At 43.7% G+C, this 24,278-nt stretch overlaps 1 protein-coding gene across 1 annotated transcript in view; it reads left to right on the top strand.

Annotated features, from left to right (window-relative positions):
- Window positions 1-286: 286 nt before the first annotated feature.
- The window catches only part of STK11IP (serine/threonine kinase 11 interacting protein), a 410,719-nt gene continuing 386,727 nt past the window's right edge, over window positions 287-24,278 (top strand). Inside the window, exon 1 of the mRNA XM_085650186.1 lies at window positions 287-410. The gene's annotated coding sequence lies outside the window, so the exon portion shown is untranslated. The remainder of the gene's footprint in view (window positions 411-24,278) is intronic.

Below are 24,278 nucleotides of genomic sequence, written 5' to 3'. Positions count from 1 at the left end.
TGGCCCTCTGTGCTCACTGTCTGCAGGCCAGGGCTGGAGCAGTGTCCAGGGGTGCCCCATGTCCCCAGGGGTGCAGGGCCTCCTTCCTGGCAGAGGGTGCTTTGGTCCTCTGTGCTCACTGTCTGCAGGCCAGGGTTGGTGCTGGGGTATTTTCCAGGTGTGCCCCATATCCCTCAGGGTAGGCAGTCAGCAGGGCCACTCTTCGTAAGATGGCGGCCTGCAGGCCCGGTGCGCATGCGTTTATTGCGGTCTAGTAGCGCGTGTGCGTCAGCGGATCATAGGTCACCGGTGGCAGCTCAGCCCGGAAGAGCTGCAGCAGTGCCCGCAGCAGGAGGCAGCGCGGGGCAGAGGGAAGAAGAGAAGGAGCCGGCGGAGGGAAGAAGAGAAGGAGCCGGCGGGGGAAAGAGACGGTAAAGAGACCACCCGGGGAAGGGGGGAGTGACAACCCTGGGGAGGGAGCGAGACAACCAGGGAACAACCGAAGGGAAGAGAGAGACTGCGGGGGAGGGGGGGGGGCGGGGGTGACAGCCAGGGAGAGTCGAGTGACTGCCAGGAGATAGAGATAGACAGCGAGAGGATAGAAAGAGACAACCAGAGGGAGGAGACTGACAGCCGGGGGTGGGAGAAGTAGCAGCCAGGGGAAGAAGAGTGACATCCAGGAGGCAACCGAAGGGAAGAAAGAGACAGCCAGGGGCAGGAGAGAGAGGGTGACAACCAGGGGGAGGGGAGTGACTGCGGGGGGGGGGGGGGGGGGAGGGACAACCAGGGAGAGAAGAGTGATAGCTAGGGATTGGAGAGATGCAGTAAGGAGACAGCCGGGTAACACAGCAGACTATGGCGGAACAGGGAGGGGAGGCAGCCAGAATAAAAGAGGTGGGGAGGGGGTACAGAAGAAGAGGAACTGGCAACAGAAAGTGGAAGAGAGAGAAAGACATGCAACATAGACAGACAGAAGAGGAAAGAGACCAATAAAGAAAGAGCTGGATACGGGGACAAAGGCTCACAAACCTCACCCAGCGAGATAGACCAGAGGGTCACAGCTCCTGCTGCCGGGAGGGGTGGCGGACCAGATCTCGGCCTCTCAAAGCTCAGATAGTCCAGAGGGTCACAGCTCCTGCTGCAGGGAGGGGTGGCAGCCCAGATCTCGGCCTCTCAAAGCTCAGATAGTCCAGAGGGTCACAGCTCCTGCTGCAGGGAGGGGTGGCAGCCCAGATCTCGGCCTCTCAAAGCTCAGATAGTCCAGAGGGTCACAGCTCCTGCTGCAGGGAGGGGTGGCAGCCCAGATCTCGGCCTCTCAAAGCTCAGATAGTCCAGAGGGTTACAGCTCCTGCTGCAGAGAGGGTTGGCAGCCCAGATCTCGGCCTCTCAAAGCTCAGATAGTCCAGAGGGTTACAGCTCCTGCTGCAGGGAGGTGTTAGAGACCAGGTCTCAGCCACTGAGATGGGCCTTGGGGAGGGGTTACAGCTTCCTGCGTGGAAGACCTCGTCTGATTTGAGAGGTATCTGAGTGAACACGCGTGAGGCGCAGCTGTGCAGTAGTGAGAGTCCAGTCGGGGAGGCAGCGGTGTCTCTTGATGTAGAGGGACAGAAACCCAATGTCAGAGACGGCGACCAAATAAGGGCACAGCTTGACAGGTGTTGATGTCACTTTATGGTGCTAGGTTGCCGCCTGGTCATTGCCTGAGAGATGGTGGTGTTCCAACGCAGAGGTCTCAGGTGACGGTCCCTGTCTGAGAAGGAGAGGTGGATCTCAAACTAATGGGTCACAGGGCAGAGTGGGACCTACAGACTGACAGTCTCTTAGCTCCCCATGCACATGGCCCCCTTGGGAGTATGAACGGGAGGGCCCCGGGGGGACTCTTCATCTACAGCCACACAGAGGGAAGGAGGGGGCTGACGCATCAGCGGGAAGAAGGTCCCCGAAGGAGCTCCTCTCTAAGCAGGTTGTTCCCAGTTCTTGGAATAGAAATAATTTCCTCTGGGATCCCTCAAAGCAGAGGTCAAGGTGTGGCCGCGGAAAAGGGTGGAGTCGAGAGGGACGAGGAGTGAAAAGAAGACTCTGTCAGTCACATTTCAACTTGTACTTTTATTTTGTTTTAAACTGTGCAGCTAAGAAATTGGCAACGACGACAAATGTGACAGTAACTATGTTGTGGCTTACTTATTTGGTAACAAACAGGCGTCATATTATAGTACGGGGGTAGGGCACCTGCTGTAGAGATCTTTGTGTGCCCAGCAGTTTTCAGAGGGTAATTCTGACAGTAACGTGACTCTGGTGGTTAATGCAGTGTCTGGAAAGATCTGTGTTTTGTCTCCCACAGTTTTGACTCCTCTTAAAGTAGCCTAGGAGTGAATGTGTCTGCTCAAAGCGTGAGTAATATTCACATGACTGATTGGTATTTTATGTAGATAGCTCAGTGTTGTTCCTGCCTTTGTCACAGATTATTTTGTTCTGTGCAGTTAATAAATTCCATTTCTTCTTATGTTGTACAGGGAGCTATGAACCTGGATGCAAGTTGCAAGACTCCGTTTTAGAACCTTGTTGTTTTCCTTCTCACACTTCCATTATTCGAAGGTTTCTGGAGTGTTTGTTTACAATAATAACCTCAACCACTGCCCCACATTTTAAAGCGTGACTGTCCGCCAGACAAAGCGACATATGCTTACCACCAGGAACGATACGTGACTCCTGCAGCTTGTCGCCCTGATGCATCATGTAATATTTCCTTGAAGCTTGAGCTGCACATTGTTTCCAAATAATGTTTGTGATGTAAAGTCCCTGGACCCCCACAGTGGGATGAGTAGCGCTGTAAAACACATTGAGTAACGACTGTCCTTGAGCGAGTTCAGACCCTGGAACAGCCAATAAAATACAGCCAGAATCAAGGGGTCTCCTTAAAATGGGACAAGGTAGACGCAAGACAATTGGAGGTGGAGATTTTTAAGACAAATAAGGCAGGGATAGATGCTTGCTTAACCCCCACCACTGAGCCAGATTTAATAATTAAGAACTTTGAGGCTCTTCTAGGTAATGTGGCATCCCACCTCTTAAAAACCGTGGGGGGGGGAAAGAAATTGGATACAAATGGTTTGATGCTGAATGTTCCGCAGCACAATCAAGATTAACGAAGGCATTGCATCAAGTGCCACGGGATAGGGCGCTTGTTAGAAATTCTAGGAAAATGTACAGAGATTTCATCAATAGGCGAAAATCAGATTTAAGGACAAAGGCATGGGAAGACTTAAGTAAAGCGTCAGAACTAAGGGATAGCAGGCTATTTTGGGAGGTTATAAACCGCCCATTTTTACAGAGTGAAGAAAAGGGCAATATGCTAGTGCATATACCAGGGGATACCTGGGAAGCACATTATAGAAGAATTTTTAATCCGAATGAGGTGACGTTGTCTACTCCTAATGAGGGGGTCGGCGATTTCCACTTGGAGTCAGCCCAAACGCTTAGCCTATCACTTACTCTCTCAGAGGTAGAGGCCGCTTTAAGGAAGGGCACCATACTAAAGGCCCCAGGGCCCGATGCAGTCCCTTTAGACCTTTTTAAACACAATGTTGAGGTGTGGGCACCACTTTTATTAAATGTATTTAGAGCTATTGTGGAAGGGCGTATTCCAACTTCCTGGCAAGAGGCGGTAGTGGTACCGATCTTTAAAAAGGGTGACAAGGGTGATCCGTGGTGCTACAGACCGATATCATTAATAGATGCGTCTTGTAAGTTGATGGGAAGAGTGATACTGGCACGACTGGAAACATGGGCTGAGTCATCAGGTATTATCGTGGATTCCCAGTATGGGTTTAGGAGAGGCAAAGGAACCACAGAGCAATGTCTTAATTTGGCTTTAATTATGGGTAAGTACATGAGGGCCAGGCGCAGTTGTATTCACCTGGCCTATATGGACTTATCCAGTGCCTTTGACACTGTGTGCAGAGGAAAATTGTGGCAAATGATGGAGACCATGGGGTTTGAAGAACCTTTGGTCATCCTGCTTCGCAGGCTGCATGCTGCCACAACAGTGAGGATTCGTTTTGGACCAGGTGGTGAGAAGACAAAATCCATCCCATCCACTGAAGGTGTTCGCCAGGGATGTATTCTGGCTCCTTTTTTATTCTTGGTGTACACCAATGGTCTGGAAAGTTTTCTGTTGGACAGTGGTGCAGATTTCCCCCAGGTAAATGGCAAACGGGTACCGATGTTATCTTATGCAGATGACACGGTGTTAATGACCCTCACTGCCAACAGTATGCAAATTTGTCTGAATGCCTTTGATACTTTCATGGAAGGATTAGATCTTAGGGTCAACTTCACAAAGTCTTTTGCCATGACCTGTGGTCCCAAAGGGGTAAAATCTCGCAGGTTTATGGTGAAAGACTCAATTATTGCGAAAGTGGACAATTTTAATTATCTGGGGAATTTATTTAATAAAACGTTGAGTTGGGACTTTTTAATATCAGCTCGCGCCCAAAAGGCTACACAATCTATAGAGGCTCTTTTTCGTTTTTCTAGTAAATTGGGTCAAAAGCCGATTGCAGAACTAAAAACTTTATATAAAGCAAAATGCCTCCCCGTTGCCACATATGGTGCAGGAGTGTGGGGGATACAAAACTGTGACAAGATCCAAGTTATGGAAAATACATTTATAAAGCGCCTTTTATCTGTCCCATCTGGTACTTCAAATAGTTTCTGCCATACTGAGGTGGGTATTGATTTTGTGAGCGATATTATCCATGTCTCTCCTCTGCTGCTATGGAGCAAGGTTTGGCGGTCTGAAGAATTGAAACTTACAAAGGAAATTTTACAAGACTGCCTTAAGCTTGATTATTCTATGGAGATCCCATGGCTGTTATATGTAAGGGAAACCCTTTATAAGATTGGGTTGGGACATATATTCCAAAATCCCGAAATGGTTGGTAAGGAGTCTAAGTTAATGATTAAAAATGCTTATTGTATCAGGTTAGGCATGTTAAGAAATAGTGAGCATGCACTATATAATAGGGGCAAGCTGCAGCAGCAGTTTTACCTATCGAATATCATGCATACCCAATGGCGTTTTTACTTGACAAGGTTCCGTCTCAGCTCTTTGCACTTTCTTTTTGCTTTCCCAAAACAAGGGGGGTGGTGTGAGAGACTACCCCCTTGCCCTTGCAACGATAAGGCCTCACAAAGCACAGTGCACCTCATTCTTTTTTGTGCTTTGTATAAAGATCTAAGAAACCGATTTATTAAGCCTGTTTTGTTAACCCTTGGATCTCGTTATTATAAAGAGGGTTATGAGTATCTACTGTCCTTGTCATCTTCAGCTATATGTAGTGCTGTGCTTAGTTTTATTAGATTGGCACTCAATATTAGAAATCGATATTGAACAGTATTATTATTGGAAACCTATTGTAATAGACTATTATGTGGATTTGTACTTTAATGGAATGCACAAGCACTTTACAATATGTTTATATATGTGATCCCTTTAGTCTAAATGTATTGCAATTTTAATATGGATATATTACGTGTTTTTTAAAAAAAACAAATTTTATGTAATCTTTTTAAATCTGTGTATACTTTTATGATTCTAGTTATGAATCGAAATAAAGTTTATTGAATCGAGTAACAAATCAGTAAGAGCTTTTTAAAGTCATTATTAGTGTAAATTGCTCGCACAGATACATCTGATATTAGCACAGTGCATGCTTGTCCCTCACATGCAGGGGTAGAACAAAGTGAAAAAATCTGCTTCTAAATCGTATTTCTCTTAAGCATGTGGGAGGAGATAAGCTGAGTGCCTTTGTTTCCCTCTGTGACATTTGTATCTGCGGGTTAGGCTCAATATAGCTCCTACACAAAGGCCTAACCCAAAGGGCCATCAGCCCAAAGGGCCATCAGCCCAAAGGGCTGATGGCCCTTTGGGTTAGGCCTTTGTGTAGGGCTCGGCTGGAAGTGAAAATAAGAAGCCTCTCTTACTCTCTGCAGGTTGCTGCTCCAGTTAGGAAGCGGACAACGTGTGGGTGCTGCTGAATATGTCCCAATGTCAGCCAATTAATCTGAGAAAATTTCAGTATATTTCATAGGGGCCTGCACCCAGCACCCAGCTCAATACCAGCTGCCAGTTCTCTACCCCTTGAGCCAGCCCTGCTTGCTATGTGTAGCCCAGGGAAGCCCCGAGTAATGTAGTAATATTCATATTTCTTATTGATCAGCTTCATTGCTTCAAGGTCTAACCTTTGCCACGGTTCTAACAAATGAAGGTGGGTTCTTCTCCAGGGAGCAGGCAGCCTAACCAGACCCAACAAAAATACCTTTCACATCGTTAATCTTCGTGGATAGTCAATGAGTGTTCGCCACGTCAACCGCATTTAGTATAAGTATATTGAGGCAATCAAGACTGATGGGTACAAGAGGCATGGAATGTAAAGGTTGCGACCAAAGGCGTGTACCACCACTGGCAGATACTACTTGGGCAACAAATGTCAATTCAGTCATTCTATAAATGAGGAATATAAGAAATGTGATGAAGTATCCAAAATAACATCCTAGGGAGCAGCAGACTCTAGAGAGACAACCACAAAGACTCCTTTCTTAGCCATTCAATGACCAGCGTTGTGTGCCTTCAGGGCAGGCGCACTCAGCCTGTTGCACCGATTGCATGCCGAAGGCACACCCAAGGTAAGCCGGTCTCTCCTTGGGAATCTCGACTCCTCCTGCCTCTAACCTCAGGATGGGTGTCATGTACCACCCACAGGAACAAACCGTACATTCGTCGAACAATTAGTGAAATTTATTTTGTCGCAGTGGATAATATGCGATATCACTATCGTCATAGGATATTTTAATCTACTCAGGGGTGAAGATAACAAACCTGTAAAGCTCCTCTCTTTGTTTCTCAGCGACAAGGACCTCCTCCAACACTGCCAAAACCCCACCCATGAAAAACGCTCCATTCTGGACCTTACCACGTCAAAGGACTCGGTGCTGACCACTGATGACCATGCTCTGTGGATTGTTATATCCACTTTCAAAATTCAAACTTTCAAATTCCCTTCTCTCTTTCATTTGTCTACCAGAAAACCTCAGGCCAATTTAGAAAGGGGAAGACTTGTTTCTGTGACCCTAATAATATTGATGTTACTGCCCTAGACAACCAGTCTTGTGATGACCTCCTCGCCCATGCGCCCAACATGACCTTGATACCACAACCGAGAAATGCAACAAATATGTTAAATAGCTGATGAATGAACATGCTCCAGCGAAAAGCAAGGGAAGGAAGCCAAATCCTCTCGTCCCTAGATCGTGAAGGAGCTACAATGGTGAAAAAGAACACTCCGACATCTTGAAAAATTATGGGGACAAGAACCCTCTCAGTTCAATCTAACAAAACTAAGGGATGCTAGAGAAATATATGCACTTAACATCTTTATAGTGAAATCCTCCCACATCCAATTTTTTCTAGGTACTGCTAAAGTCACCCAAAACCTGTGTTTGAGATTATTAAACAGGCAAACAATCCTTCGTCCAGTAACATGACCCTGCTCCAGAAACCAAACGTGACACATTTCTGATCATCTCCTCAGACGGTGAAATGTGTTAAAAATTCACGTTGCTCAAAGTCTGACATCCTGATTGCCTGTACGTTCATTTGCAAAGCCCACCCATCCTGACCACGCTTTGTTGCAGTCTCTGAGTTGGAATTACTTGATACGATAATCGAGGTCCAGTCTTCCATTCACCTCTCCAGACTCACTGCCTGGTCCATTTCATGAACTGCTCGCTGAAGCTAGGTGTTTTTTCCAACATTTTGAAGAAGGGCCAAGTTTCTCCCCTTCTAATGAAATCCGCAGCTGACACAAAGGACTTAAACAACTTCCATCCTGTCTCAAAACTTCCTTTCTCAGGGAAGGTGTTGGAAATTTCCATTGCCTCATAACTGAGGGAAAACAACCTTCTCCACACCTTTAAGTCTAGAATCAGACAGTGTTGTAGCAGAGTAACCATCCTTTTAAACTAATCAACCACTTGTTCCACAAATAACTCTTGCCTTGTTGTTCTGTTGCATCTTTCAACCGCCATTGATACAGTCAACCACCTTGCACCGATTAATGTCTCAGAAGAACGTAGGCATCGATGGTCCAGCCCCGAAGTGTTTCATCTTTCTATTTGTCAAACTGTTATCAGACAGTGAAGACGAGGATTCATTCTGAAGCAAAAATAACCTTCAACTACGAGTTCCACCGGCCAATTCCTGTTTCCAGCTCTTCTATTGATATCTCAAACCCGCAGGAGAGATCCTATGACACATTGGAATTCTGTAAGACCAAAATACTGATAATGCGTAGATTTGTTTTTTCATCCAAAATGAGATCATTCTACTCGCCAACATTGTGGACAGAGTCCAAAAATGGGTAACATGCCCCCATTTAAAGTTTAAACCGCCTAAACCAGAGTTCCATCTCTGAGAAATGGATCTCCTCATCAAAGAATGATGGGAACCCTGTTCTCTCCTGAATAGGAAACTGACGAATCTGGAGAATTCCAAATCCCTGGGATTCCTCCTTGAAGACCATTTCAATCTTCAGAAACAAATCTCGGCAGCCCAACACTCGCTCAGACTACTATGGGGCATCGGGCAGCTCATCAGAGCGAGACCTACAACCTGCCGTCCAAGCACTGATCCTCCCCAGACTGGATGATGGGCCCTCCCTCCCCTCCAGTGCCCTGAGAGCTCATTTGTCACTCTTGAAAGCGGTGCTTCATGCAGCTGCAGCTTTGACGCAGCTAGTGCAACATCGTTGCTCCTTTCTTTATACCCTACAGCAGGTTCCTATTGAAGCAAAGTCTCCATTCAGGATGGAGCGTATTACTCGCAGAGGTCTTCATAATGCTGCATCCTTCTATTAGGCTGAAACAAGTGCTCTCTGGTGCCCAACGACGCTCGAGGAATGCAAACTCCCATCTTCTGGAGCCTCTGGCATCCAAGCCTGAACTCTACATGAAACAGACCGTGTGTGGCAGTGCCACAGGGACTTGGAACACCATCCCACCAAGTCTACCCAGCTAATCGTATTAACTTCAAGAGGGAACTCAAAATCCCTTCCTATCAGACCCGCTTTGGATAAAACACGTCCTCTTTGGATAGGTCTAGCGCTTTTGATTCTGACTGTGCTCTGTCCTATTAGAGTTGTAACTGTGTTTATTATTATTCACTTGTGTGTCTACCAGCCCTCTTAGAAAGCTCGGTAATGCCCTTGGACCAAGTTCACACTACGTAAAACTGCAAAATAAACCTGAAATGGAGCGTAGACGAGGAGGATCCGTTGAGGTATGTTGCACATGGAGCAGGTTCTTCAGATGACGTATAGGAAATGAGGTGCTTTTTTGATTTTACTTGGGATTATGGGATGAAGGCGAGATCGGAGTCAAAGACCACTCCTAGATTATGGTCTCTTGTGATGGGAGCATGCATGAGCTCAAGTTCATATGGAAAAGTGAAAGGGAGCATGCAAGGAGCTTCCATACCAAATGGTAGAATTTCAGTTTTTTCGTTTAAAGGCAGAGCAGATTTTTGTCCATCCAAACATTTGTGCCCAACAAGCACTGGTCAAAAGTTGAGGTTTCGAGACTGTCTTGGTGGAATTCGAGTTTAGGCATGCATGTGGAGTTTTCGACCAAAAGAGATCATGCTAAGGTTGTATGCAAGTGTCAACACGTACAGGGAAACACAGCTGTCCTTGTAGAACTTCTGGGATGACTCTGGTGTGCTTTAAAATGTAATGGTCTAGTATGACGTGTTGTTTTCTGTAAGTGAATACGGATAGTCTCCAAGCCTGGGCATTTCCTTGGATGGTGAAATCATTGTGTAGTCGAACAGGTAATAGTTTGTGATCCTGGAATCTTCCAATTCCGAGGGGAAAAACGAGGCAGGACACATGCTACAGATGCAATAAACTAAAAGGATACCCCCTGGAGGTGGAGTTTGGACCTTTATTTTATTAGGGTTTGTTTTTCTGCCAAGTCCTATATTCCCCCACATACCTCTGAGCCACAAAGTCCTTCTAATCAGTGCGTCATCTGAGAGCATGCCTACTAGCAGCTGGTCTCTTCCTGCCTCTTCCTAATTTAGGTCCATCATTCATACTTCTCCTTCAGTAGTATTTGTGTGGCCCAGGTGGGCAAGTTCACTCGGAATCCTGTGGCTGAGTACAAAGTACAAAGGTATTTTGCAGCCGCAAATCCTGCAGTTGGCAAAGGCATAGGTTTTGCACCTGTAGTATACATGTTTACTATTTACAAAACACTTCTGCAATCGGAAAGGCCTTTTCAACTTTTAAAAAGGCTTTTGTAGTCCTGCCCAAATCGCAAAGAAGAGTGGACGTTAAAGGGTCTTTCTCTCCTGCCTGCAATTCAGAGAGTATGGCAACATAATCTAGCACACTATCCTAGGGCATGACTTGTATATTCATCACTTGCCACCAAATGAGGCAACTTTTATAGGAGCCCCAGGGCAATCTGAGGTGATTGGGGTAAGGTTGAGCCGTTCTGAGCTGTTTTCCACTGGTGTCCTGGGACTTCTACTCAAACCTGAGCACCAAGAACCTGTGTTTATCACTTGACCATCAGGGTTGCAAAATCGAGCCGTCCAGGCTGCACTCGGGGAAGTGGTGTAGGGTTGGAGACTTTGGTAGTTGAAGAGTCTCTAGGAGGGATAATGCTTGGTGTGCGCGTCGTCGTATCACAAGCTTCCTTCCCTGTTGACAGCGGACTCTTCTCTTCTCTCCCCCTTCCTTGGAATTCCTGGATTGTACCGTTTCTGATTTCCCTACCTCGCTTAAGTTTTTTTGGTGGAGCAAGCCTTGCCTGCCATCTTTGGCATAATGTGGCCTGCAGTGACTACGCCAGCGGTGCCGTCTGCTGCAGTGGAAGATCAGTGGCTGCAGCACCAGTCGAGGAGGGTGTGATGGAGTCACATGCTTGCAGCTCGGTGGCATTTGCATTCTGGATTCTTCCTCAGAGCTAGGCACAAAATCCACACTCGGGCAAGCTTGGCGCCCACAGCCCGAGGTCTTTGTGTACCTAGTTGTGGAGGCAAACCTCTCGGTCAATATGGTTCTCTTCCAGTACTCTTGGGTTCTACACCGTCGTCTGACTATGCTGCATGGGTTCTCGGTGCTTTCCTTCTGCAATGGAACTTGTACGTGACTAGTTCACTGTACTCTCCATCCACAGGGTACATGTTTTCACTTCCTCTGGGCCTTGCTCTTGCAAAGCATCAGTCCTTCTTGATGTGGCAATGGGCGCCTTCAGCTTCTCCTTCCTCAGCTCATTCACTTGAGTTCAATCGATCAATCAATCATCATTTGTATTACGCGGCACTGTCACGCCTAGGAGTATCAGGGCTCTGAGGGTGCCATGTCTCCATCAAAAGCCAGGTCTTGTGTTTCTTTCTGATGTCCGCCAGAGAGGGTGCTGTTTTGATGTGGAGGGGCATGTGGTTCCAGGTCTTGGTGGAGATGTAGGAGAAGGGGTGGCCCCAGCTGCGGCAGATACGATGGGTGTGTGCGCGGGCTGCTGATGAGGAGCACAGGTGTCTTGCAGGTTGATAGAAGTTCAGTCGATGGTTGATGTAGACCAGACATTGGTCATGTAGAGCATTGTAGGCGTGCGTGAGAAGCTTGAACTGGCATCTCTTCTGGATGGGGAGCTAGTGAAGGGTTCTGAGGTGGGGGTCGATGTGGGTCTGTTTTGGGAGGTCCACAATGAGCCTGTCTGCAGTGTTCTATATGGTCTGGAGCCTTCTGAGGAGCTCGGTGGAGATGCTGTCATAGAGGGCGTTGCCATAGTCGAGGCAGCTGGTGACAAGGACCTGATTAATGGTCTTTCTGGTGTTGACTGGGATCCAGCTGAAGTCTCTGCAGGGCATTTGAAATGTGTGGAAGCAGGAGGCGACTGCGTTAATTGGACGTTTCATGGCCCGGTCGCTGTCGAGAATGATGCCTAGGTTGTGTGCGTGGTGAGTTGTTGTGGGTATTAGTCCGAGTTCTGCTGGCCACCAACTGTGATTCCAAATGGAGGTGTTCTTACCTAAGATCAGAACTTCTGTCTTGTTGGAGATGAGTTTGAGGCACTTGTCTCTCATCCATTTAGCTGTGTTGGCCATGGTATTGCGGTAGTTGGTTTTGGTGTTGGAGGGATCCTCGGTGTGCAAGATGTTTAGTTGAGTGTCGTCAACATAGAAGATAATTTTAAGGCCGTGGGATCTGAAGATGTCTGCGAGGGTGGGGGCTCATGTAGGTCTTGAACAGGGTGGGGCTAAGGGATGATCCTTGGGGAACACCGCATATGATTTCCTTGGGTTCGGAGGTGAAGGGAGGCAGCCGGATACTCAGTTTATTGTTCCTTACAATAAACTGGATAAAAACTTAGACACAATATATTGTGCTGCCAGTCCCATGGTTTGGAGCTACAACAGGCCTCTTTTAAAGGGCTTGAGCTGAATACATGAGTGAATGATCCAAACGGCCCCTCTAAAGAGCGATAATCTCACGGAACCGTACAACTGAATGTCTACCTGGAACATGATTGGGTCGCGTCCACCGAGTACCTTCCGCTTGTGACAAGTGAGCTCATGGAAACTTTCTTGAATTTTACTCCAATCTAGAACACTCAATGGCTGGTGGCGATGCTGTCTCAAGAGCAGGATTAGGAAAACTACTGTGGGCACAAAATCAGCACTGTAATGGAAGCAAAGCAAAAGATGTATTGTAAAGTTCCAGGTGCTCGGGGGATCCAACCGAAGATACGACAAATGTCTCAATGTACAAAGAGAGGAGGGCACCTTTCATTTCACTATGCAACCGCTGGAATGTGGGATTCCGTAGAGATGCAGGCTATATTCCAACTGCTATGTTTAAAGGTTTTACACTCGACGCTAGTACCCTTAGAATTGGGGCAAGTAAACAAAGATATTTGGGGCTCACCTGGGCTAAACCATGGAGGGGTTGGGGGACGGCTGCAGTATAGGAGTTGGAGGCGGGCGCTATGGCTCCTATTTTTGCACTGGTTTGCGGTTAGCTGTCTAATCTATGGCCGTGTATCCGTGCTGGGTCCTCGGAGATGCACAAGGCCCTTCCCGTGAAAATAGTCTCCGAGATCAAATAGGGGGACGAATTAGGAATTCATTAATGTTCATAGTTTGTAGGAAGATTAGAGTTTAGTGTTTTGTCTAGAAGCCCTCCTTGCCTGTGCGTTTTTCTGTTTATATTTGGCAAAAAGTCTGTTTTCACCTGTTCTATGGTTGAGATAAACTGATTGAGAACTTGAATCAAAGCATGTTTAAGAACCCCCATTACTCGGGACGTCAGTAGGTGAGAGAGGCCTGCCTGGCCTGGAGGAAGTGTCCCTCTGAAATGAATCTTACTCCTCGTGTGGGATTGATAATCTTGGTAAAACTGCTCACGGATGAGTTGAACAGGCCCTGCCCTTAGAAAGTGCCAGGGTCAAGTACCAGAGAGAGCTGGACGGACACAGTGACGCGTTGGCTGAAAAAAACTCAAGCAAATACAGGCTGCTGTATGTGTAAACGTAGTAATATTTAGGTCTCGCATAGGGCAGCGCATGCGCTGCCTCTCCGAGGCATTAAGTAATTTGTAAATGTGTTGAATCTCCGCCTACTGCAGCTCTTTGTCAGTAATTGGTTCCTGAGCTTGTCTGTTTTAGTGTGTTGGTTTCTGACAGGCTAATGCCCTTTGTCGATCAGCCTTTACTTTTTTAAGAACGCCCACGCAGCACCGCCTAACTACAGTAAACATGCTTTATGTGGCATGAAGTGTTTCAGTTGGAACTCTTTTGTTTCTTTTCGTGGCTATTGCTGAAAGAGTTTAGCTGTGTTTAGTTTGAGGCATTGGAATGAAGTGAATTGGGTCAGTAGCGTGTTTTATTATTATAGCTGTGTTTACTTTGAATTGGGTCCATAGCGTGTTTTATTAGCTGTGTTTTCTTTGAGGCATTGGAATGGAGTGAATTGGTTCCGTACTTTTAGTGTACGATGGTCCGTTTCTGCTATTTATTTTGTTTTCATTTTTTTTTTCAGAACAATTACACTGTTATTTAGCGCGTTTTACTTATGTAACTAGAAGGGTTTAGCTGTGTTATTTTGCTGCATTGGAATGGAGTGATTTGGCTCGTAATTTTAGTGTACGATGTTCCTTTTTCTGCTTTTTTGCTTATGTTTATTTATTTTCCCGGGAGAGTTGCATTGCTATTTAGCGCGTTTTGATTTATTTTCCCGGGAGTTTGGCTGTCTTTACTTTGTGGCATTTGAATGGAAAAGACCTTTCGCATCACTCTGTGTCTTCATTTGCATCTCTTTGAGGCTGGGAACGAAGAGATTACAATCTATACTGCCCATTTTAATGTACTTCATTATCTTGGCCTGGTTTCGGTTCTCAGCTGTCACAAACAAGTTGACGCTTCACACCATACCAGACTTTCTGTCTTCCGATTTTTTTACCCTTTTCACACATTATTCCCAATTGAAGGGCACTGCGAAGTGGCTGTGTGCGCGTAGCGTGGATGCGGGTAGGAAACCCTTGAATAATAGTGTACATGGGCGCAATGCTTCAGGCTCTTTTATAATTGTCCCTTGTGCCTTTATGAATATATAGCAAATGGCACACCATGTACTGACTTCGTAAGGATAGCAGGATGATTTGATGTGTGAATGAAGTCCCGTAAATATACGATCATACTTGATATCAGCAGCGAGCGTGAAGCGTGTTGATGTGTAAAATGGTATACATTTGCCCAAAACAAACGTTTCTTATTTACAACTGTGCTCGTGTTATAAGGAACATCAGTTTAGCCTTTGGTGCTATTTTGTTGTTGTAACCACATGGGCTCACTGTTTTCGGGTGTTTTATACTTGCAAGCTCTAACTTTATTAATCCCTCTCGAATCTCATCCCATGTTCTAAGTATGTAAAGACGGCAGGATGATTTCATGTTACAATTTCGTGCTGTAACTATACTATCGCAGCTGATGTTAGCAGTGAGCGTGAAAATTCATCATTTTGTAGACAAGCACGCCGTCGTGCATAAAACTAAACATTTGTATTTGAAACTATGCTTGTTTTATAGTGTATATGGGCTCAGTGCTGCAGGCATTTTTTTTAGTTGTAACTTCTGCCCTTATTAATTCACAATAAATGTCACATTATATTCCGAGTGTGTAAGGATAGCAGGATGAGCTGAGATAACAATTACGTGCTGACATTATACTATCACACCTGCTGTAATCTGCCAGTTTTGCGAGCATTGGAATGGAGTGATTTGGCTCGTAATTACTATCGCAGCTGATGTTAGCAGCGAGCGTGAAAATTCCTGATTTTGTAGACAAGCACGCCGTTGTGCTTAAAACTCAGCATTTGTATTTGAAAATATGCTCGTCTTATTGTGTATATGTGCTCACTGCTGCAGGCAGTTTTTTTTAGTTGTAACTTGTGCCCTTATTAATTCTCAATAAATGTCACATTATATTCCAAGTGTGTAAGGATAGCAGGATGAGCTGAGATAACAATTACGTGCTGACATTATACTATCACACCTGATGTAATCTGCGAGTTTTGCGAGCATTGGAATGGAGTGATTTGGGTCGTAATTACTATCGCAGCTGATGTTAGCAGCGAGCGTGAAAATTCCTGATTTTGTAGACAAGCACGGCGTCGTGCTTAAAACTCAGCATTTGTATTTGCAAATATGCTCGTCTTATAGTGTATATGGGCTCAGTGCTGCAGGCAGTTTTTTTAGTTGTAACTTCTGCCCTTATTAATTCTCAATAAATGTCACATTATATTCCAAGTGTGTAAGGATAGCAGGATGAGCTGAGATAACAATTACGTGCTGACATTATACTATCACACCTGATGTAATCTGCGAGTTTTGCGTGCATTGGAATGGAGTGATTTGGGTCAGAATTACTATCGCAGCTGATGTTAGCAGCGAGCGTGAAAATTCCTGATTTTGTAGACAAGCACAGCGTCGTGCTTAAAACTCAGCATTTGTATTTGGGAATATGCTCGTCTTATAGTGTATATGGGCTCAGTGCTGCAGGCAGTTTTTTTAGTTGTAACTTCTGCCCGTATTAATTCTGAATAAATGTCACATTATATTCCAAGTGTGTAAGTATAGCAGGATGAGCTAAGATAACAAGTACGTGCTGACATTACACTATCACACCTGATGTAATCTTGGAGTTTTGCGAGCATTGGAATGGAGTGATTTGGGTCCGTAGTTTTAGTGTACGATGGTCCATTTCTGCTATTTATTTTGTTTTAATTTATTTTTCCGGAAGAGTTGTACTGCTATTTAGGTCGTTGTATTTATTTTACTAGAAGGGTTTAGCTGTCTTCATTTTGCGGCATTGGAATGGAGTGATTTGGCTCGTAATTACTATCGCAGCTGATGTTAGCAGCGAGCGTGAAAATTCCTGATTTTGTAGAGAAGCACGCCGTCGTGCTTAAAACTCAGCATTTGTATTTGAAAATATGCTCGTCTTATAGTGTATATGGGCTCACTGCTGCAGGCAGTTTTTTTAGTTGTAACTTGTGCCCTTATTAATTCTCAATAAATGTCACATTATATTCCAAGTGTGTAAGGATAGCAGGATGAGCTGAGATAACAATTACGTGCTGACATTATACTATCACACCTGATGTAATCTGGGAGTTTTGCGAGCATTGGAATGGAGTGATTTGGGTCGTAATTACTATTGCAGCTGATGTTAGCAGCGAGCGTGAAAATTCCTGATTTTGTAGACAAGCACGGCGTCGTGCTTAAAACTCAGCATTTGTATTTGGGAATATGCTCGTCTTATAGTGTATATGGGCTCAGTGCTGCAGGCAGTTTTTTTAGTTGTAACTTCTGCCCGTATTAATTCTGAATAAATGTCACATTATATTCCAAGTGTGTAAGTATAGCAGGATGAGCTAAGATAACAAGTACGTGCTGACATTACACTATCACACCTGATGTAATCTTGGAGTTTTGAGAGCATTGGAATGGAGTGATTTGGGTCCGTAGTTTTAGTGTACGATGGTCCATTTCTGCTATTTATTTTGTTTTAATTTATTTTTCCGGAAGAGTTGTACTGCTATTTAGGTCGTTGTATTTATTTTACTAGAAGGGTTTAGCTGTCTTCATTTTGCGGCATTGGAATGGAGTGATTTGGCTCGTAATTACTATCGCAGCTGATGTTAGCAGCGAGCGTGAAAATTCCTGATTTTGTAGAGAAGCACGCCGTCGTGCTTAAAACTCAGCATTTGTATTTGAAAATATGCTCGTCTTATAGTGTATATGGGCTCACTGCTGCAGGCAGTTTTTTTAGTTGTAACTTGTGCCCTTATTAATTCTCAATAAATGTCACATTATATTCCAAGTGTGTAAGGATAGCAGGATGAGCTGAGATAACAATTACGTGCTGACATTATACTATCACACCTGATGTAATCTGGGAGTTTTGCGAGCATTGGAATGGAGTGATTTGGGTCGTATTTACTATTGCAGCTGATGTTAGCAGCGAGCGTGAAATTTCCTGATTTTGTAGACAAGCACGCCGTCGTGCTTAAAACTCAGCATTTGTATTTGAAAATATGCTTGTCTTATAGTGTATATGGGCTCAGTGCTGCAGGCAGTTTTTTTTAGTTGTAACTTCTGCCCTTATTAATTATCAATAAATGTCACATTATATTCCAAGTGTGTAAGGATGGCAGGATGAGCTGAGATAACAATTACGTGCTGACATTATACTATCACACCTGATGTAATCTGCGAGTTTTGCGAGCATTGGGATGGAGTGATTTGGGTCAGAGTTACTATCGCAGCTGATGTTAGCGGCGAGCGTGAAAATTCCTGATTTTGTAGACAAGCACGGCGTCGTGCTTAAAACTCAGCATTTGTATTTGGGAATATGCTCGTCTTATAGTGTATATGGGCTCAGTGCTGCAGGCAGTTTTTTTAGTTCTAACTTCTGCCCGTATTAATTCTGAATAAATGTCACATTATACTCCAAGTGTGTAAGCATAGCAGGATGAGCTAAGATAACAAATACGTGCTGACATTACACTATCACACCTGATGTAATCTTGGAGTTTTGCGAGCATTGGAATGGAGTGATTTGGGTCCGTAGTTTTAGTGTACGATGGTCCATTTCTGCTATTTATTTTGTTTTAATTTATTTTTTCGGAAGAGTTGTACTGCTATTTAGGTCGTTGTATTTATTTTACTAGAAGGGTTTAGCTGTCTTCATTTTGCGGCATTGGAATGGAGTGATTTGGCTCGTAATTACTATCGCAGCTGATGTTAGCAGCGAGCGTGAAAATTCCTGATTTTGTAGAGAAGCACGCCGTCGTGCTTAAAACTCAGCATTTGTATTTGAAAATATGCTCGTCTTATAGTGTATATGGGCTCACTGCTGCAGGCAGCTTTTTTAGTTGTAACTTGTGCCCTTATTAATTCTCAATAAATGTCACATTATATTCCAAGTGTGTAAGGATAGCAGGATGAGCTGAGATAACAATTACGTGCTGACATTATACTATCACACCTGATGTAATCTGGGAGTTTTGCGAGCATTGGAATGGAGTGATTTGGGTCGTAATTACTATTGCAGCTGATGTTAGCAGCGAGCGTGAAATTTCCTGATTTTGTAGACAAGCACGCCGTCGTGCTTAAAACTCAGCATTTGTATTTGAAAATATGCTCATCTTATAGTGTATATGTGCTCAGTGCTGCAGGCAGTGTTTTTAGTTGTAACTTCTGCCCTTATTAAATGTCACATTATATTCCAAGTGTGTAAGGATAGCAGGATGAGCTAAGATAACAAATACGTGCTGACATTACATTATCACACCTGATGTAATCTTGGAGTCTTGCGAGCATTGGAATGGAGTGATTTGGGTCCGTAGTTTTAGTGTACGATGGTCCATTTCTGCTATTTATTTTGTTTTAATTTATTTTTCCGGAAGAGTTGTACTGCTATTTAGGTCGTTGTATTTATTTTACTAGAAGGGTTTAGCTGTCTTTATTTTGCGGCATTGGATTGGAGTGATTTGGCTCGTAATTACTATCGCAGCTGATGTTAGCAGCGAGCGTGAAAATTCCTGATTTTGTAGACAAGCACGCCGTCGTACTTAAAACTCAGCATTTGTATTTGAAAATATGCTCGTCTTATAGTGTATATGTGCTCACTGCTGCAGGCAGTTTTTTTAGTTGTAACTTCTGCCCTTATTAATTTGAAATAAATGACACATTATATTCCAAGTGTGTAAGGATAGCAGGATGAGCTGAGATAACAATTACGTGCTGACATTATACTATCACATCTGATGTAATCTGCGAGTTTTGCGAGCATTGGAATGGAGTGATTTGGGTAGTAATTACTATCGCAGCTGATGTTAGCAGCGAGCGTGAAAATTCCTGATTTTGTAGACAAGCACGCCGTCGTGCTTAAAACTCAGCATTTGTATTTGAAAATATGCTCGTCTTATAGTGTATATGGGCTCAATGCTGCAGGCAGTTTCTTTAGTTGTAACTTGTGCTCTTATTAATTTGAAATAAATGACACATTATATTCCAAGCGTGTAAGGATAGCAGGATGAGCTGAGATCACAATTACGTGCTGACATTACACTATCACACCTGCTGTAATCTGCGAGTCTTGCGAGCATTGGAATGGAGTCATTTGGGTCCGTAGTTTTAGTGTGCGATGGTCCGTTTCTGCTATTTATTTTGTTTTAATTTATTTTTCCGGAAGAGTTGTACTGCTATTCAGGTCGTTGTATTTATTTTACTGGAAGGGTTTAGCTGTCTTTATTTTGCGGCATTGGAATGGAGTGATTTGGGTCGTAATTTTAGTGTACGATGGTCCGTTTCTGCTTTTGGGCTTATTTTTATTTATTTTCCCGGGAGTTTGGCTGTTTTTACTTTGCGGCATTAGAATGGAAAAGACCTTTCGCATCACTCTGTGTCTTCATTTGCATGTCTTTGAAGCTGGGAACGAAGAGATTATAATCTATACTGCCCATCTCAATGTACTTAATTATCTTGGCCTGGTTTCGGTTCTCAGCTGTCACAAACAAGCTGACACTTCACACCATACCAGACTTTCTGTCTTCCGATTTTTTTACCCTTTTCACACATTATTCCCAATTGAAGGGGACTGCGAAGTGGCTGTGTGCGCGTAGCGTGGATGCGGGTAGGAAACCCTTGAATAATAGTGTACATGGGCGCACTGCTTCAGGCTCTTTTATAGTTGTCCCTTGTGCCTTTATGAATATATAGCAAATGGCACACCATGTACTGACTTCGTAAGGATAGCAGGATGATTTGATGTGTGAATGAAGTCCCGTAAATATACGATCATACTTGATATCAGCAGCGAGCGTGAAGCGTGTTGATGTGTAAAATGGTATACATTTGCCCAAAACAAACGTTTCTTATTTACAACTGTGCTTGTGTTATAAGGAACATCACTTTAGCCTTTGGTGCTGTTTTGTTGTTGTAACCACATGGGCTCACTGTTTTCGGGTGTTTTATACTTGCAAGCTCTAACTTTATCAATCCCTCTCGAATCTCATCCCATGTTCTAAGTATGTAAAGACGGCAGGATGATTTCATGTTACAATTTCGTGCTGTAACTATACTATCGCAGCTGATGTTAGCAGTGAGCGTGAAAATTCATCATTTTGTAGACAAGCACGCCGTCGTGCATAAAACTAAACATTTGTATTTGAAACTATGCTTGTCTTATAGTGTATATGGGCTCAGTGCTGCAGGCATTTTTTTTTAGTTGTAACTTCTGCCCTTATTAATTCTCAATAAATTTCACATTATATTCCAAGTGTGTAAGGATAGCAGGATGAGCTGAGATAACAATTACGTGCTGACATTATACTATCACACCTGATGTAATCTGCGAGTTTTGCGAGCATTGGAATGGAGTGATTTGGGTCGTAATTACCATCGCAGCTGATGTTAGCAGCGAGCGTGAAAATTCGTGATTTTGTAGACAAGCACGCCGTCGTGCTTAAAACTCAGCATTTGTATTTGAAAATATGCTCGTCTTATAGTGTATATGTGCTCAGTGCTGCAGGCAGTTTTTTTAGTTGTAACTTCTGCCCTTATTAATTCTCAATAAATGTCACATTATATTCCAAGTGTGTAAGGATAGCAGGATGAGCTGAGATAACAATTACGTGCTGACATTATACTATCACACCTGATGTAATCTGGGAGTTTTGCGAGCATTGGAATGGAGTGATTTGGGTCGTAATTACTATCGCAGCTGATGTTAGCAGCGAGCGTGAAAATTCCTGATTTTGTAAGCAAGCACGCCGTCGTGCTTAAAACTCAGCATTTGTATTTGAAAATATGCTCGTCTTATAGTGTATATGGGCTCAGTGCTGCAGGCAGTTTTTTTAGTTGTAACTTGTGCTCTTATTAATTTGAAATAAATGTCACATTATATTCCAAGTGTGTAAGGATAGCAGGATGAGCTGAGATCACAATTACGTGCTGACATTACACTATCACACCTGCTGTAATCTGCGAGTCTTGCGAGCATTGGAATGGAGTGATTTGGGTCCGTAGTTTTAGTGTGCGATGGTCCGTTTCTGCTATTTATTTTGTTTTAATTTATTTTTCCGGAAGAGTTGTACTGCTATTCAGGTCGTTGTATTTATTTTACTGGAAGGGTTTAGCTGTCTTTATTTTGCGGCATTGGAATGGAGTGATTTGGGTCGTAATTTTAGTGTACGATGGTCCGTTTCTGCTTTTGGGCTTATTTTTATTTATTTTCCCGGGAGTTTGGCTGTCTTCACTTTGCGGCATTGGAATGGAAAAGACCTTTCACATCACTCTGTGTCTTCATTTGCATGTCTTTGAAGCTGGGAACGAAGAGATTACAATCTATACTGCCCATCTCAATGTACTTAATTATCTTGGCCTGGTTTCTTTCGTTTTTTAGCTGCCACAAACAAGCTGACACTTCACACCATACCAGACTTTCTGTCTTCCGATTTTTTTACCCTTTTCACACATTATTCCCAATTGAAGGGCACTGCGAAGTGGCTGTGTGCGCGTAGCGTGGATGCGGGTAGGAAACCCTTGAATAATAGTGTACATGGGCGCAATGCTTCAGGCTCTTTTATAATTGTCCCTTGTGCCTTTATGAATATATAACAAATGGCACACCATGTACTGACTTCGTAAGGATAGCAGGATGATTTGATGTGTGAATGAAGTCCCGTAAATATACGATCATACTTGATATCAGCAGCGAGCGTGAAGCGTGTTGATGTGTAAAATGGTATACATTTGCCCAAAACAAACGTTTCTTATTTACAACTGTGCTTGTGTTATAAGGAACATCACTTTAGCCTTTGGTGCTGTTTTGTTGTTGTAACCACATGGGCTCACTGTTTTCGGGTGTTTTATACTTGCAAGCTCTAACTTTATTAATCCCTCTCGAATCTCATCCCATGTTCTAAGTATGTAAAGACGGCAGGATGATTTCATGTTACAATTTCGTGCTGTAACTATACTATCGCAGCTGATGTTAGCAGTGAGCGTGAAAATTCATCATTTTGTAGACAAGCACGCCGTCGTGCATAAAACTAAACATTTGTATTTGAAACTATGCTTGTCTTATAGTGTATATGGGCTCAGTGCTGCAGGCATTTTTTTTAGTTGTAACTTCTGCCCTTATTAATTCTCAATAAATGTCACATTATATTCCAAGTGTGTAAGGATAGCAGGATGAGCTGAGATAACAATTACGTGCTGACATTATACTATCACACCTGATGTAATCTGCGAGTTTTGCGAGCATTGGAATGGAGTGATTTGGGTCGTAATTACTATCGCAGCTGATGTTAGCAGCGAGCGTGAAAATTCATGATTTTGTAGGCAAGCACGCCGTCGTGCTTAAAACTCAGCATTTGTATTTGAAAATATGCTCGTCTTATAGTGTATATGGGCTCAGTGCTGCAGGCAGTTTTTTTAGTTGTAACTTCTGCCCTTATTAATTCTCAATAAATGTCACATTATATTCCAAGTGTGTATGGATAGCAGGATGAGCTGAGATAACAATTACGTGCTGACATTATACTATCACACCTGATGTAATCTGCGAGTTTTGCGAGCATTGGAATATAGTTATTTGGGTCCGTAGTTTTAGTGTACGATGGTCCATTTCTGCTATTTATTTTGTTTTAATTTATTTTTCGGGAAGAGTTGTACTGCTATTTAGGTCGTTGTATTTATTTTACTAGAAGGGTTTAGCTGTCTTTATTTTGCGGCATTGGAATGGAGTGATTTGGCTCGTAATTACTATCGCAGCTGATGTTAGCAGCGAGCGTGAAAATTTCTGATTTTGTAGACAAGCACGCCGTCGTGCTTAAAACTCAGCATTTGTATTTGAAAATATGTTTGTCTTATAGTGTATATGGGCTCAGTGCTGCAGGCAGTTTTTTTAGTTGTAACTTGTGCCCTTATTAATTCTCAATAAATGTCACATTATATTCCAAGTGTGTAAGGATAGCAGGATGAGCTGAGATAACAATTACGTGCTGACATTATACTATCACACCTGATGTAATCTGCGAGTTTTGCGAGCATTGGAATGGAGTGATTTGGGTCGTAATTACTATTGCAGCTAATGTTAGCAGCGAGCGTGAAAATTCCTGATTTTGTAGACAAGCACGCCGTCGTGCTTAAAACTCAGCATTTGTATTTGAAAATATGCTCGTCTTATAGTGTATATGGGCTCAGTGCTGCAGGCAGTTTTTTTAGTTGTAACTTCTGCCCTTATTAATTCTGAATAAATGTCATAATATATTCCAAGTGTGTAAGGATAGCAGGATGAGCTAAGATAACAAATACGTGCTAACATTACATTATCACACCTGATGTAATCTTGGAGTCTTGCGAGCATTGGAATGGAGTGATTTGGGTCCGTAGTTTTAGTGTACGATAGCTCTAAAATTTACAAATGCGAGACCTGTTGCATTGTAAATGCTTGTTTTGTATTACCTCCAGTTCTTGCCCTCGGTACTTGAAGCTAGGTGATGTCAGCGTCTGGGCGAGTCACAGAGGGTGAACCCCTCCTCTGAGGCAAACAAGGGGAGCGCAGAGGGCACACGTGTCCTGCGGACCGAGCGGGCAGGACATGAACAGGAAACAGTGCACACACAGGCAGTCTTTCACGGACAGGAGACGGTGCACACACACTGG

The sequence above is a fragment of the Triturus cristatus genome, chromosome 3_2 (assembly GCF_964204655.1).
Source record: "Triturus cristatus chromosome 3_2, aTriCri1.1, whole genome shotgun sequence".
NCBI classification, from domain to species: domain Eukaryota; kingdom Metazoa; phylum Chordata; class Amphibia; order Caudata; family Salamandridae; genus Triturus; species Triturus cristatus.
Note: the sequence above shows the minus strand (reverse complement) of the source record. Positions and strands in the feature narration are given on the sequence as shown.